The following is a 16,543-nucleotide window of genomic DNA, read 5'->3' on the forward strand; positions in this document are numbered from 1 at the left end:
TCTTCTGGGGTCCCTCGGCAGCTGTCTCGGCTCCTCCTCGCAAAAGCTTTCTACCTTCATGCGAGTGAGGTTGCATGGTGGAAAGCTTTTGCGTGCGCGTTCCAGTGATACAGCAGCGGCCATAGCCGCCAACTGTATCACTTGGCCCCGCCCCCCAGCACGCCGCGTCATCCGCTGTGATTGACAGCAGCGCCAGCCAATGGCTGCGCTGCTATCAATCCGCCGAGCCAGGCCAATCAACGGCCAGGCTGGGAACCTGAGAACATCACATGGACGCGCCCGGGAATTTCGAACGGTCAGGTAAGTAAAACGGGGGCTCGGGGGGGGGGGGGGGCGGTACCATCGGATATTTTTTCACCTTAATGCATAGGATGTGTCTTCCTATTGCTACTTTGTATTTAATTCTTTTGAACATTCTGAAATTTGAATGTATAAGGATAATAGCATTGTATTTTCTGACACAGTATATATGTTATCCAGAATTCTCTTTTTATTATGCAAATATATATATATATATATATATATATATATATATATATATATATATATATATATATATATATATATATTACATGCATTCATTAATTGTATTTCATTTTACCTTCAATAAATTGTTTGAAACAAAAATTAAGCAGTAAACCTGACGCTGGAACATCTTTAGCATGCTTGTGGGCAGCAAACCCTGGTATAGTTAATTTCTTTTTTTTCTTTTTTTTTTTTTTTACATTTACTTCTGTTCATGGGTGATGCATTTTGCTGCAAATCATAGAAAAATGCAGGCTTAAAAAACACAGTAGATTAGTGTCCTTAATAATACTCTCCATGCAGTTTAGGTGTACGGTTTTTAAGAAACCTGTCTTGGGAGCGGACATTGACAACTTCTTTCTGAAGGTGTAAGTACCATGGCTGTTATAGTCCTCTTTTTATTTACTAGTTGGTGAGGCTTAGTTTACAGTTGTGCTTGGAGGGGGGCAGTAAAAAGAGGCAGTTGACCTGTGGTTTTACCACATCCTCTAGGCTTCAAAGGCATCCACATAAGGCTATAAATATACATTGGCTGCTTTGTGGCAGTTCCACCTGCCAATCGTGAGCAAGGGCCACACAGCAACTGCCCCACAACCGCTTGCAATGCACACAGTTGTGGCACAGGCATTTTAGGGGTAAAACAAGCAGGCAAAATAATTCCTTCTTGCTGCCTGTCAAACACCCTCTGGAAAGCAATCCACAATGGAATGCTCTTCAGAGGGCTACCACTTTGTATAAACGAGCCCTTATTGTCTTGAAACAATTGTGTGTAACTATTATTGAGAGACGTCTAATTTACGTGCGTATTCTGAGTCAGTAACTCACTAAGTAATTAAGATAATGATGAATCTGAAGGAAGCGCAAACATTTTCACACAGACTGCTGGGTGAGAGAGGGTGTTGACTGACCTGATCTGTTAGATTATGGAGTGCATGGGGGCAATGTGGTCAAACTGGATCTATTTGACTGCACAATATTGTGTGTTTGGCAAGGACCCTTAGTTTTTTTTCTACAGGGTAGCACAGTGGCTAGGTGGTTGTCACTTTCGCCTAGCAGCCATAGGGTCGTTGGTTTGAATCCCAACCATGATACTATCCTCCTGGAGTTTGTATGTTCTACCTGTGCATGTGTGGGGGTTTCCTCCATTTTCCTCCAAAATGCCAAAGACCTGCTGGTAGGTTAATTGGCTCCTGTCTAAATTGGCCCTAGTAGGTGTACAGTGCCTCTATGAATGTCCTTGAGTGGCCCAGCCAGACTTGAACCAGAATAAACATCTCTAGAAAGATCTGAAAATTACTGTGCACCGACTCACTCCATCCAGCCTAATGGGGCTTGAGAAGTCCTGCAAAGAAGAATGGGAGAAACTGCCTAAAAATAGGTGTTTGAAGCTTGTAGCATCATACTCAAAAATAGTTGAGGCTGTATTGTAATTGGTGCCAAATGGGTCAACAAAGTATTGAGCAAAGGCTGTGAATACTTCAGTATGTGCATGTGATATTTTTTTATAAATATGATTTCAAACCAGAGGCGCCCCTAGGGGGGGGGCCAGAGGGGGCCCTGACCCCCCCAACATCATGCTGTGCCCCACCATGTGCCCCCCCCCCCAAAAAAAATTTTTTTTGTATTTTGCTCCCCAAGAGGGAGAGCGTCCCCAGTCAGCTCTGCGGGGGATTCCTCCCCCTCCCTCTGCTCGCCAACACTGCATAATGCGAGCGCTCACACAGCCAGATATACTAGCCTGGACCGTGTTTAAGTGTGTGTGTGTTTAAGTGTGTGCACTGCAGACTGCAGTACACTGTAATCACTGAACTACATTATCTCCATCCCTTCTCTCCCCCCCCCCATCTGTCTCCCTCCCCCTCTCCTGTTCTTTCAAAACATTCACAATTTACTTTCACTTTCAGTTAGGCAGATAATATACGGTGCAAATTTCTTTCCTGCATCCACAGATTGCAGGAAAGAAACTTGCATGATTCCCCCATCAACAGACAGTGGTGACAGGGGAATATCCCTCCTGCCCAGCAATTATATTCTCCCGACAAAAAGTGATTATCACCAGTGGCTATACAGCAACCACTAGTGATAATTATAAGAGAATCTGCTCATTAATGGTTCAAATCTCAGCCAGTTTCTGCTGAACCAGCTGAGATTTAAACGGTCTATGGCTGGTCTTAGCTCTTAGGCAGCCCATACATTGATTAGCACTGTGGAGTGTCGGCTTCCTGGCGTGATCGGGCATGTGGGATTTCAAACACACCCGAGCCCATCTCTATTGGTTGTAGACAGTTGAGCTCCCTGCAGATTGCTTAGCAGCAGTGGAGCCTTCTCTGACATGCTGATCGGGATGCAATCCAGGTGATGCTCTTAGTCAAATCCTAGTCATAAATATCAGAGATTTTATTGATCAAAGCCCACACTTTACAGGCATAGAGCCCACATGGCTGCTGATCATACGGTTGATGATATTTATGTGGTTGTACTCTTGATGCTAATAAATACTGTGTTTATTAGATCTGACTGGGAGCATCACCTGGATCACATGCTGATCAGCATGTCAACAGAGAAGGTTATACAGCATTACTGCTGCTAGGTGACCAGCTGGGGGCTCGGCTCTCTATAACCAATAGTGCCAGCCTTCCCCTGCATGCACCCATAATGTCACCAGCACTAGGTCCTAATAGACTGCCGCCGCTGCCAAGGAGACAGATGCCAGACCAGCGCTGTAAATAGCAGGAACAGGACAGTTGGGGATCCCCACTGTGGCAGAACACCAGGGCCCGGTGGCAAGACAACCTTTGCAACCAGTGGCGGCTGGTGAAGTTTTATGATGGGGGGGCGCAATACCCCGCCCTTCCACATTTGGTCCCTCCCACTTCTCATAAGCCACACCCCTTATAGAATCCACCACTCCGTCCCCTGTATTCCACTTGCTTCCACTCAATGTCAGGAGTATACAGCTCAGCGTCACAGCACAGAGTATATAGCCCCAGCATCACAAATCATGGTATATAGCGCAGCCTTACAGATCGGTGCAAACAAACTAAAATATGACACTGTTAGTAATGAAGGACTCGAAATGGGCAGGAGATTACCAGAGAGACTGCGGACATACTGCACAAGATTACCAGAGACTGCGGACATACTGCACAGGATTACCAGAGACTGCGGACATACTGCACAGGATTACCAGAGACTGCGGACATACTGCACAGGATTACCAGAGACTGCGGACATACTGCACAGGATTACCAGAGACTGCGGACATACTGCACAAGATTACCAGAGACTGCGGACATACTGCACAGGATTACCAGCGACTGCGGACATACTGCACAGGATTACCAGAGACTGCGGACATACTGCACAAGATTACCAGAGACTGCGGACATACTGCACAAGAGTACCAGAGACTGCGGACATACTGCAGAAGATTACCAGAGACTGCGGACATACTGCACAAGAGTACCAGAGACTGCGGACATACTGCAGAAGATTACCAGAGACTGCGGACATACTGCACAAGAGTACCAGAGACTGCGGACATACTGCAGAAGATTACCAGAGACTGCGGACATACTGCAAGAGATTACCAGAGACTGCGGACATACTGCAGGAGATTACCAGAGACTGCGGACATACTGCACAAGATTACCAGAGACTGCGGACATACTGCACAAGATTACCAGAGACTGCGGACATACTACACAAGATTACCAGAGACTGCGGACATACTGCACAAGATTACCAGAGACTGCAGGAATTACTTGTCCTGCGACTTGGGACTTAAATGTTGCATGACAAGTCGTACCCCATGATTTCCAATGAGAACCGTTCATATCTGTGCGACTTCAAAGTAGTCCCTGCATTACTTTGGTCCCACATTGATGCAACTTGAGGTCCATAGACCTCCAGAATACACAGGCATTGCTTTAAGTCACATCAGAATTGCAGTAGAATTGTGCAACTTTCAGACTGCATTAGCCTGAAAGTCGCAAGATTCTGCCACAATTTTTTGGTGCGATTTAGCAGCGACTTGAAGCAATGCCTATGTATTCTGGAGGTCTATGGACCTCAAGTCACATCAAGGTGGGACAAAAGTAATGCAGGGACTACTTCAAAGTTGCACAGATATGAACAGTTCTCATTGGAAATCATCGGGTCCAACTTATCCTGCAACTTTCCAGTCCCAAGTCGCAGGACAATTTGCAAGCGGGGGGTGGGGTGGTGTTGACGGCCGATATTTTCCCTGCACATTAAGTATAAAAAAAAAATTTTTTTTAATAACTGGTGGGGGGTGGGGGGGTGGGGTGGTCTGGTGGGGTAGTGTTACCGCCCGCTATTTGTGCTGTAATGAATTTTTACATAGAAAAGAAATGTTGTTAATAAATGGGTAAATGAATTATAAAAAAAAGATTTTTTTAATAACCGTTATTGGAAAAATCTTTTTTTTATAATTCATTTACCCATTTATTAACAACATTTCTTTTCTATGTAAAAATTCATTACAGCACAAGTAACACTACAGCGGGCGGTAACACTACCCCACCATAAAAAACTTTTTTTATACTTAATGCTAAATTGAATCAAATATAAAAAATAAACTGTTAATAATCTTAATATATTTAACTAATATTAAATAAAAAAAAACATTGGGGGGGGGGGGGGGTTGTTGCCTGGCATTATTTTCGCTGAATATTAAATATTAAAAAATATTTTAAAAAAATATTAAAAAATATATAAAAAAGAAATTGGATTAAGCAGGGGGGGTGGAGGGTGGATGCCAGCCGCCGAATATTAGATAAAAAAAAGAGTTTGAATAAGCGGGGGGGGGGGCGAATATTATATGCAAATAAAGACTATGAATAAGCGGGGGGGGGGGGGTGCCGCCAAATATTAAATAGAAAAAAACTTAGAATAAGCGGGGGGGGGGGGGGCCACCGAAGAATAATACGATAGTGCCAATCGCGGGAGGGGTTGGATGCTGCTGTGAAGCTGTGAAGCGGCCGCCGATGTAGAGACAGGCAGGCTTACCTGTTCCTCAGTCGGGCGCAGTGAGCTCGCGCTGACCCGACGTCACTTCCGGTTTTTCCAGTGACGTCGGAACGAGCACAGAGACGGGCGGGTGCACACAGACAGTGTATGCACCCGCCCGGCCATAACAATACACTCCGTCGCGCCAGAAGCAAGTGGCGCGATGGAGAGCGCCACAAAGGCATATTTTTTGTGCCAATATAGCGCCGCGTCTGCAATCCCGTGATTGCACAGACGTGGCGCTACTCCTAAAGGACTGTTCCCGGCGTCCGGCGCGCGGACATAAGGCCCTTTTTTGGGAAAAAAAATTCTTAAAGGGACAGATTTAAAAAAAATTTTTTTTTTTTTTTTTTACTGACTGTGTGATGGGGGGGCGGCGCCCGGGCGCCCCTATGGACGGGCCGCCACTGTTTGCAACAATGATAGTTCTCTCACTGCTTTGGACCCTTATATTTTCTTGGTGTGCTGGTGACATATATCTCTTGTTTTCTGCCACCCTGGGGGGCCCCAGTATAGTAGGAAGGGAGCTCTCTGCAGAACATGTGAAAGGGCCCATAGTGGGATCGTAGTAAAGGGCCCCAGGATATATATATATATATATATAATTGCATTTTATAGTTGGCCCCCCTACTTTTGTCCCTGTCCCCCCATGTCCCCCCCCTAAATATGAAAGCTGGAGACGCCACTGTTTCAAACAAACGTCATATTTTATGTAGAATTTTGATGAATATAATGAATTTAATCCATTTTGGAATAAGGCTGTAACATAAGAAAATGTGAAAAAAGTGCTGTGAATAAGTTCCAGATGCACTATAAATACAGGTATTTATAACTGCATGTCTGTTCTGCCACATCTTCGCCCAGCTCTGCCACTCTTGCTTAGGCCTGTCCACTTGTAATCATGACTGAACTGTGCCAATCAGGGCAGGACTTAGGGTGGTGGGGGCCCCTGGGCTTCATGGAGTAATGAAGGGACCCCCTGGAGCCGAGAATTGGGGGGGGGGTCGAAGTTGTTGAGCGGGGGGGGAAATTGAAGTTGTTGAGCGGGGGGGGGGGTACATTACATTTGTTGAGCAGGGGGGGGGTTTTGCAGTTGTTGAGCGGGGGGGGTAATGCCTCTCAGGCACCGTACACAAGGTAGGTTTGGTCCGATGAGAATGAACCGAAGTTCATTTTCATCGGACCAAACCGACCGTGTGTATAGGCTATCGGTCTGTTTTCTTTCGGTCCAAAGTTTTAAAACGTGCTTCAAAACCGAACCGATGGACCGCTGCGCGATCGGACCAAACCGATGGTTAGTACAGAAAAGCATCAGTTCAAAACCCGCGCATGCTTAGAATCAAGTCGACGCATGCTTGGAAGCATTGAACTTAGTTTTATTCAGCACGTTGTGTGTTTGACGTCACCGCGTTCTGACCCGATCGGATTTTGGACTGACGGTGTGTACACATATCAGGCCGTACGACCACTTCAGAGGTTTTGTCAGACCGTGTGTATGGGGCCTCACCTGTGCCAACAGCCGGGGCCACAGACTGTCATTAGCCCGGCTCTCGGCTTTCTTCCCTTCAGCAGCCACAGTCCTCCACAACGCTCCGGTTCCTCCTGCTTCCGTGCTGCCTCCGTGCAGGAAAATTAACCCTTTTGCGGGACTGTGGGAAGAAGCTGTCTGTGTGGGAAAGTCCCGCAGAATCCGTGCGTGTTGGGAGGTATGGTATGGTTTGGGGCCCCTTACACAGCTTAAGGCATGGGCCCCCTGGAGCAGAGAACCGGGGCGGGGGGGTGCTGCCGCCTGAAATTGAGAAGCGGGGGGGCTGCCGCAAATTGAGAAGCGGGGGGCCTTTACAAAAAAAAGAAGAAATAAATAAAAAAATATATATATATGTATATATATATTTATAAAAAGGGGGGTAGCCATCTGGGGCCCTGGGGACCTCTGGGCCCTTCCTTTAATAAAAAATAAAAATAAAAAATAAACCTCTGGGCCCTTTAATAAAAAAATAAAAAAAATAAACATTTATAAAAAATACATAAAAAAGGGAGGGCCCCTGGGCCCCTGGGGACCTCTGGGCCTTTTAATAAAAAATAAAAAATATAAACAAAAATAAACATTTATAAAAAAAAGGGGGGGGTTGCCACATGGGGCCCTGGGGACCTCTGAGCCCTTTAATAAAAAAATATATATATAAAAAAATTTAATTTTTTTTATAAAAAAAAAAGGTGGGTTGACCCCTGGGCCCTTTAATAAAAAAATTAAAAAAAAATTATATATATATATATATATATATATATATATATATATTTATAAAAAAGGGGGATTGCCGTCTGGGGCCCTGGGGACCCCCGGACCCCTAAAAAAATATATATTTTTTTAAAGGGGGCCCCCTATTGGGCGGGGCCCATGGGCTTGAGCCCAGTCAAGCCCAATGGTAAGTCCGGCCCTGGTGCCAATGTTACTTCGACTACACTGCCCACATGTCCACACAGAAAATACATTCCCATGCATACTGGGATGTATAGTTTACTTTGGGACAAGGAGAGGGGGTGACATTATGTGCAGGGCTGGCCCAAGACATTGTGCTGCCTGGGTCCAAGAATGAAATGTGCTCCCCCACCCAGGGCTGCCATCAGGAATTATGGAGCCCCTTACACAGCTTCAGGCATGGGCCCCCTGGAGCAGAGAACCGGGGGGGGGGGGGTGCTGCCGCCTGAAATTAAGAAGCGGGGGGGGGGGGCCTTTACAAAAAAAGAAGAAATAAAGAAAAATATATATAAAAAAAGTGGGGTAGCCATCCGGGGCCTTCTGGGCCCTTTAATAAAAAGAAAAAATATATAGATTTTGTTTTTAAAAAGGAGGGTTGCCATCTGGGGCCCTTTGTATATATATACAAATTCTTATTATTTTTTATAAAAAGAAATTCCAAAAAAAGGGGGGTTGCCATCTGGGACCTCTGGGCCCTTTAATAATAATAAAAAAAAAAAGAAACCTCTGGGCCCTTTAATAAAAAATAAATAAAAACAAATATATAAAAAAATTAAATAAACATTTATAAAAAAAAAAAAAGGGGAGTTTCCATCCAGGGCTCTGGGGACCTCTGGGCCCTTTAAAAAAAAAAAAATATATATATATATATATATAAATGAAAAAAATAAAAATAAACATTACACATACATAAACGATACAAGTCCAAAGGAGATCGAAGATTTGCAGTCCAGGGACCTCGCCTGTGGAATGCACTACCAACCACCATCCGACTGGAGTCGGACTACTTGGCCTTCAGGAGAAACCCATCTCTTCTGAGGTCAAGGGGTTCCTTACCCATGAAATGGATACAACGCCCAGAGGCGATTCAGTTCGCATTTGTTGCGCTTTACAAGTTTCTCACTCACTCACACACTCTGATGGTTAAAAAAACGATAGAAAAAAAACGATTGTCTGTGGGGAAATCCATCAGTTAAAAATCAACGCATGCTCAGAATCAAGTCAACGCATGCTCGGAAGCATTGAACTTAATTTTTCTCAGCACGTCGTTGTATTTTACGTCACGCGTTCTGACACGATCGTTTTTTTAACTGATGGTGTGTAGGCAAGACTGATGAAAGTCAGCTTCATCGGATATCTGATGAAAAAATCCATTCGACCGCTTTCATCGGATGAACCGATCGTGTGTACAGGGCATTAGAGAAGAAATTACAGATAACAGAGCTCGAGGCTTATCTTTAGGAGATACTTTCAGGCCTTTTACCATCTTGAGGAGGTGAGAGTTCTGGGAGACAGTGGAAAGGTTTTTTCTATTTTTATCTGCATCGTTTATAGCACCCACCCGAGTGTTTTATACTATATGGACTAACTCCAAGGCTGCCATTACTCTACAGTGTACCTCTGGCATAGATATTTATGTACACTTTAAGAGGACTGCACTTGCACTTTGAGTTGATTCTATTGCACACTCACGTTGATGGACTGTGGCTACTATATTTATTTTTATTTATTAATCTTTATGTTTATTGATCTATGTTTATTGATTTATTTATTCATTTATTATCTCGAGTTACCACATTATAATCATTTTTAGCTCTCCTTAGGGCCCTTTCACACAGAGGGGACCGTTTTTGTGTCCGCTCCGTGTGTGTCCGTCGGCTCAGCGGGGATCATCCGTAATCCCTGCTGAGCTGACGGTGGATAGGGCGGTCCCCGCACACAGTGCAGAGACCGCCCTGTCTCTCCTCCGCTCTCCCCTATGGGGAATCGGATGAAGACGGACCGTCTGTCGTAAACGGACTTGTAATAAACAGACGAACGGTCCGTACGTCTGAAAGGGGCCTAAGAAGCACTTTTGAGTGTTGATTGTCACTAGTTCCCATTTTCCCATTTACCTGGCAATTTATGATGATAATTTGTATGTAAATTATTTTACATGACTTGAGCGCGATATCACTTTACCAATTTGTATACTTTATGTGCACAGTGAACACGTTTTAGGTATTGCTGCTTTGAGATTTTATTCTATTCAATCATTCACTATATATTCACCTCATATTTTTGGACAGACAAACCCGCCCCCCTACCCCTTCACTAGCCATTAGCCGTTCTACTTTATTAGTAGAACTGCTGGTACTGGTACTCTTATTCCCAGTGGGGAAGCTAGACATTATTTTACCCGGGGCAAAAAATCAGTTCAGGGCCCCCCTAATGGGACAAGATTAGGCAGAAGTGAGAAACTCCCAGGCCATAGCTGTTGAGTCAGCTGGCTGTCTCCTCCCCCGTGCCCCTTCTGGTCCCCCCCCCCCATGCTCCTCGGTTCCCCCCCTGCTCCTCTGGTCCTCCCCCTGCTTTTCTGTTCCCCCACATGCTTCTCTGGCCCCCCCATGCTCCTCTGTACCCTCGTGCTTCTCTGGTCCCCCCATGCTCCTCTGTCCCCCCCGCTTCTCTTGTCCCCCACATGCTTCTCTGTTTCCCCACATGCTTCTCTGTTCCTCTCCTGCTCCTCTGTTCCCCCATGGTCCTCTGTACCCTCGTGCTTCTCTGATCCCCCCCCCCCTGTGTTTCACTGGTACCCATTCTGCTTCTCTGGTCCCCCACATGCTTCTCTGGTCCCCCACATGCTTCTGCATTCCTCTCTTGATCTTCTGTCCCCCCCCCCATGCTCATCTGGCCCCCCCTGCTCATCTGTACCCTTGTGCTCCTCTGGTCCCTCCATGCTCCTCTGTTCCCCCCATGCTTTTCTATTCCCCCTACTGCTCTGCCCCCCGTGCTTTGCTGGTCCCCCCCATGCTCCTCTATTCCCCCCCCCCCATGTTGCTCTGGTCCCCCGTGCGCCTCCATTTTCCCCCCATGCTGCTCTGTTCCCCCATGTGCTGCGCTGGTCCCTCGCATGCTGCGCTGATCCCCTGCATGCTGCTCTGGTCCCCCATGTGCTCCTCTGGTCTCCCACCTGCTCCTATGGTCCTCCATGTGGTCCTGGTTCCTGTGCTCCTCTGCCCCCCCCCCACATGCTGCTCTGGTCCCCCTTGCTCCTCTATTCCCCCCCATGCTGCTCTGGTCCCCGTGCTCCTCTTTTTTCCCCCTTTTGCTTCTCTGGTTCCCCCATGCTCTATCCCCCCCTCCATGCTGCTCTGGTCCCCCATGCGCCTCTATCCCTCCCCCCATGATGCTCTGGTCCCCCATGCGCCTCTTTCCCCCCCAATGATGCTCTGGTTCCCTGCAGTGCTCACCTCCTCTCCCTGGCTAGTTAACTTCAGCGTGACTAAATACAGACATGCTCCTCGGGAGTCACACTGAGAACTCATCATACGATCCGGAACGACGGCGGCCACACACAGCTGTGACATAAGCTTCCTCGGCACTCATTCTCCTGGTCTTTCCTTCCCCGTTCTGTCTATGTAGATTCTCCGCAGCAGCAGACAGGTTGGAGAGTGGGGGAAAGAAAAGACCAGGAGAACGAGTGCAGAGGAAGCTTATGTTACAGCTGTGTGTGGCTGTCGTCCTTCCGGATCGTATGATGAGCTTCTCAGTGCGACTCCCGAGGAGCATGTCTGTATTCAGTCACACTGAAGTTAACAAGCCAGGGAGAGGATGTGAGCGCTGCGGGGAACCAGAGCATCATGGGGGGGGGAGGATAGAGGCACATGGGGGGACCAGTAAAGCATGGGGGAACCAGAGAAGCACGGGGGAGCAGAGCAGTAGGGGGGAATAGAAAAGCACGGGGGACCAGAGGAGCACGGGGAGACCAGAGCACAAGGGTACAGATGAGCAGGGGGGGCCAGATGAGCATGGGGGGGGGAACAGAAGATCAGGAATGCAGAAGCATGTGGGGGACCAGAGAAGCAGAGTGGGTACCAGTGGACCACGGGGGGGGGGGGGGGCAGAGAAGCACAAGGGTACAGAGGAGCATGGGGCAACAGAGAAGCATGTGGGGAAACAGAGAAGCATGTGGGGACCAGAGAAGCAGGGGGGGTACCAGTGGAGCATGGGGGGGACCAGAGAAGCACAAGGGTACAGAGGAGCATGGGGTGGGGACAGAGAAGCATGTGGGGGACAGAGAAGCATGTGGGGGAACAGAAAAGCAGGAGGAGGACCAGAGCAGCAGGGGGGTGGGGACAGATGAGCATGGGGGGAGTGGACAGCCAGCTGACTCAACAGCTACGGCCTGGGAGTTTCTCACTTCTGCTTAATCTTGTCCCATTAGGGGCGCACCGAACTGATTCTTTGTCCCGGGTGAAATAATGTCTAGCTCACCCACTGGTACTGCCTATAAGAGTACCAGTACCAGCCGTTCTACTCTAATAAAGTAGAACGGCTAATGGCTAGTGAAGGGGGAGGGGGGGCTTGGGTGGCCATCGTGGTGGGGGGGGGGTGTATTTGTCCGGCCGCCATGGGAGAGACCTGTCAAAGTGGGCCGGTCTGGATGAAGTCCAGGGCAAAACTTTTGTCCCAGTCCAACCCTGGTGTCCCTGTCCCCATCCGTTCTCCGGGGGAGAAAAGGGTGTCCCCATTCTCCAACCACCCAATGACCAGCTCTTTCAATTTTGGCCAACCCTGGGGCCATCTCCTTCTCCTTCAAACAGCCAGGGACCCACTTCTTCTCTGCCAACCACCCAGGTGCCCTCTCCTTCTCCCCTGGCCACCCAGGAGCCCTCTCCTTCTCCCCTGGTCACCCAGGGGCCCTCTCGTTCTCCCCTGGTCACCCAGGAGCCCTCTCCTTCTCCCACGTCCACCCAGGAGCCCTCTCCTTCTCCAATGTCCACCCAGGAGCCCTCTTCCTCTCCCGCATCCTCCCAGGAGCTCTCCTGTTCTTTCCACATCCACCCAGGAGCTCTCTCCTTCTATGTCCACCCAGGAGCCCTCACCTTCTCCCACGTCCACCCGGGAGTCCTCTCCTTCTCCCACGTCCACCCAGGAGCAATCTCCTTCTCCCACGTCCACCCAGGGGCCCTCTCCTTCTCCCTAAGCTACCAGTGACCCCAAAGCGGGTCACACATGCGCTCTGCCCTCCCGGGACCCAGTACCCACCGTCCCGGGACGCCATGATGATGGTGTACAAGTCTCCAGTGTGAGGGCTACAGGTAAACTCGCACTCAGCTTCTTTGGCCCGATTGGAGGAAAAGCAGCGGAGACAATCCAGCTCCCAGCACTTAACAGAGATCAAAGACCAGTGGCGGCCTGTGCATTGTGGGCCCACAATGCACGGGCGCTGCCCCCCCCTGTCACCTCTGCCGCCCTCCCTTTCAGGACGCCGGACACATGAAATACTATGGTGGGGATAGGCGGGGGTGTGTATTTTGAAGCACGTGATTAGAACCAGAGGCTCTAATAGGCTTCAAAATAGGGTGAGCTTGGGGCGCAGAGCACTGCGTTCCGCACCCACCCTGTTGTGTGGCATAGCAAATAAATTTTCATTATTTTCACACTAACATTCCTCCCTGCCAACTCTAGACAGGTCAGTAAAACCTGTCTCCCGATTGGATTGCACGTGGGGGGGATTAGTGAAGTGACAGCCGAGCCGGGGGATGCGTCTGGCTGCATATGATGGGCACAAGTGGCTCCATTTGATTGGCACAAGTGGCTGCGTATGACGGGCACAAGTAGCTGCATATGGTGGGCACACTAGCTGCGTATGACGGGCACAAGTGGCTGCATATGGTGGGCACAATGGCTGCGTATGACAGGCACAAGTGGCTGCATATGACAGGTACAAGTGGCTGCATATGGTGGGCACAATGGCTGCATATGATGGGCACAAGTGGCTGCATATGGTGGGCACAATGGCTGCGTATGACGGCCACAAGTGGCTGCATATGGTGGGTGCACTGGCTGCATATGACGGGCACAAATGGCTGCAAATTGTGGGCACAATGGCTGCGTATGATGGGCACAAGTGGCTGCAAATGGTGGGCACAATGGCAGAGTCACAGACACTACTATAGAATTTTCCTTGACCTCCTGTATATATATTTTGCAGGTCTCCATGCAATTAATATACACATAGCTATGCAGGGGGCCCGCCCCGTTCCCCTTCAGCAGAGCAGGCTAGGGGCGGGGCTGGAGGCGGTGCAGCTCTGTATTTTCTCTCGGTCTCATATAGTGCTAGGCTGCATCAGTGTTTCATCAGATTAGGCGACCCGTCAGATTTTGAAACGGAAGTGACGTTTCGTCGCCGCCATTTTGCTACACCCCGTACTCGTCCACCGCATCCTTCACCATAGGAACGCTGAATGGTTTACACATTAGTTGCTAAGCAACGTGTCGGGAGGCTGCTGTGCGGGGAGAGAGTCATCTGTAAGTATCATGTATTTATTAATGCGACATATTAGAGCTGGGGGAGTGGGTAATAGGCGGGCTACTTCACTGAACCCGTCCTATTTACACAGTGCTAGGAAATAGTTATTGACCATGAGACTTTACAGGGATCCAATAAGTCGGCTTGTTTTATATTATATATATATATATTCATATTCTGCTGCTGCACCGGTGTAAAAACTGCTAGCAAGGCAGTGAGAGGTATTTACTAAAGTCGGATGAGCTGTGCACAACAACCAATCAGCTTCTAGCTTTTATTTATAAAGCTTAACTGAACATGCTGAAGCTAGAAGCTGATTGGCTGCTATGCTGCAGATTTCATCTTCCAGTGTCTCCTAAGCAGAGGAATGGAATACTATTGCTGAGTACTGACACATTACATAAGGCAGCCTTGGCAGTTCATTTGAATGGTCTAACGCACAGCAGTGGACTAAAAATTGCAATTTCACCAACACAAGGCACGGGTACTTTAGGAAAGCACATTTGGGGTGCTATTCACATTGCATGACACCGCAGGGCACTGGCGTGAATGAGCCCTGGATGACGGATGTTTCCAATATGTGGCTTTGTTATGAACATTTTCATACAATCTGATTGAAAAGCGACCTTCCTTCCTAAATGGTGGCCATGCATGGTGTGATAAAACTGAACGATTGATACCTGATCGCTTTACGATCAATATTGGTGCCAAAAATGCTATAAGCCAACCATGTAAGGCCTCATGCACACAGGATGTTTAAAAAATGCCATTGTCGCTGTCAGGAAAAAGCTGTGTTAAAAACTGCGCTTTTAGCCATGTTTTTTTGAATAGCGTTTATGCAACTTTTTCGTTAGTGTTTTTTGTTGTTTTTAGAGTAAAAATACTTCCTATAATCTAAAAACGCCTGAAACCTGGCTAAAAGCTTATTACAGCGGTAAGCCACGTTTAGCAGCTTTTTTTTTGCCGTTTTTTGTTTTTATTGCTCAACAGCCTCTGCTCCTGGACGCACGGGCTGTTTTTTTATTTTTTTCTACTGCCCCTAAACGCTTATGCCTCCAAACACCTCAGTTTATGTGTGCATGGACACATAGGCTAAAATGGAGGGGCATTTAGAGGCAGTAAAAAAAAACATTAGATGCCCCTAACAGAAGCTGTAAAAATGTCCTGTGTGCATGAGACCTAAGACAAAATAACCAAATTGACATCAATTGTTCAGTTTTATCACACCATCTATGGCCCCCAGAACTCCAGGCTAATTATTTTTTTCAGGTTTTGCTAAGAGGGATTGAGGAGTTAAAATGTCTTTTGGGTTTAAATTCCTGTCTTTGACCCCATTGAGAAGATTTTCCCTCAATTCCTGCCCCGGTGACACTCAAACAAGAAATGGATGATGTGGGCATCACTGAAGGCAGTGGTGGCCCGTAATGCAGGGCGCAGGGGCACCGGTTGCATGGATTCCAATGTTTTTTTGTGTTTTTTTGAAGCACGTGATTAGAGCCAGAGGCTCTAATAGGCTTCAAAACCGGGTGGGCTCAGGGCGCTGAGCACCGCGTCGGAGCCCACCCAGTTGTGTGACAATAGCGAATTCTTACTCTTCGGGCCCCGGCTACTACTGGATGGGGAGCGGAGGAAGATCACTCCGCCAGGGAAGGCAAGGAGATAGGCAGGTGGCTGGCCAGGATTTGAGCCCAGGCAGAAGAACATACAAGTGAAGCTGAATGGGCATGCGCCCGAAACTGAAGAAATATTCTCTCCGCTCCGACCAGCACATGATCATCAGAAGGGGGCACAGATATTGGGAAACATACAACCCCCCTATGCTAGTAGGCACGGCGGAGCGGGGGTGTGTAATTCTAATTTTTTTATTTTAGTTCTGCACTGATTGTCTTTAAATTTTTCCCTTTGTCTAGGGGAATCGGCTTGTTTTTTTAAATCGAAGCTGTACTTACCATTGTAGAGATAGATCTTCTCCGCCGCTTCCGGATATGGTCTTCGGGACTGGGCGTTCCTTTTTTGATTGACAGTCTTCCGACAGGCTTCCGACGGTCGCATACATCGCGTCACAAGTAGCCGAAAGAGCCGAACGTCGGTGCGGCTCTATACTGCGCCTGCGCACCGACGTTCGGCTACTTTCGGAAAATCGTGACGAGATGGATGCGACCGTCGGAAGCCTGTCGGAAGACTATCAATCAAAATAGGAACGCCCAGTC

The 16,543-nt window shown here is 47.9% G+C and overlaps 1 protein-coding gene across 2 annotated transcripts in view; it reads left to right on the forward strand.

Moving 5' to 3' along the window:
• Positions 1-14,243: 14,243 nt before the first annotated feature.
• Positions 14,244-16,543, forward strand: part of CFAP251 (cilia and flagella associated protein 251) — a 146,408-nt gene continuing 144,108 nt past the window's right edge. For both annotated transcript variants that reach the window (XM_040347047.1, XM_040347039.1), the window contains exon 1: positions 14,244-14,332. The gene's annotated coding sequence lies outside the window, so the exon portion shown is untranslated. The remainder of the gene's footprint in view (positions 14,333-16,543) is intronic.

This window comes from Rana temporaria, chromosome 1 (assembly GCF_905171775.1).
Source record: "Rana temporaria chromosome 1, aRanTem1.1, whole genome shotgun sequence".
Taxonomy (NCBI): domain Eukaryota; kingdom Metazoa; phylum Chordata; class Amphibia; order Anura; family Ranidae; genus Rana; species Rana temporaria.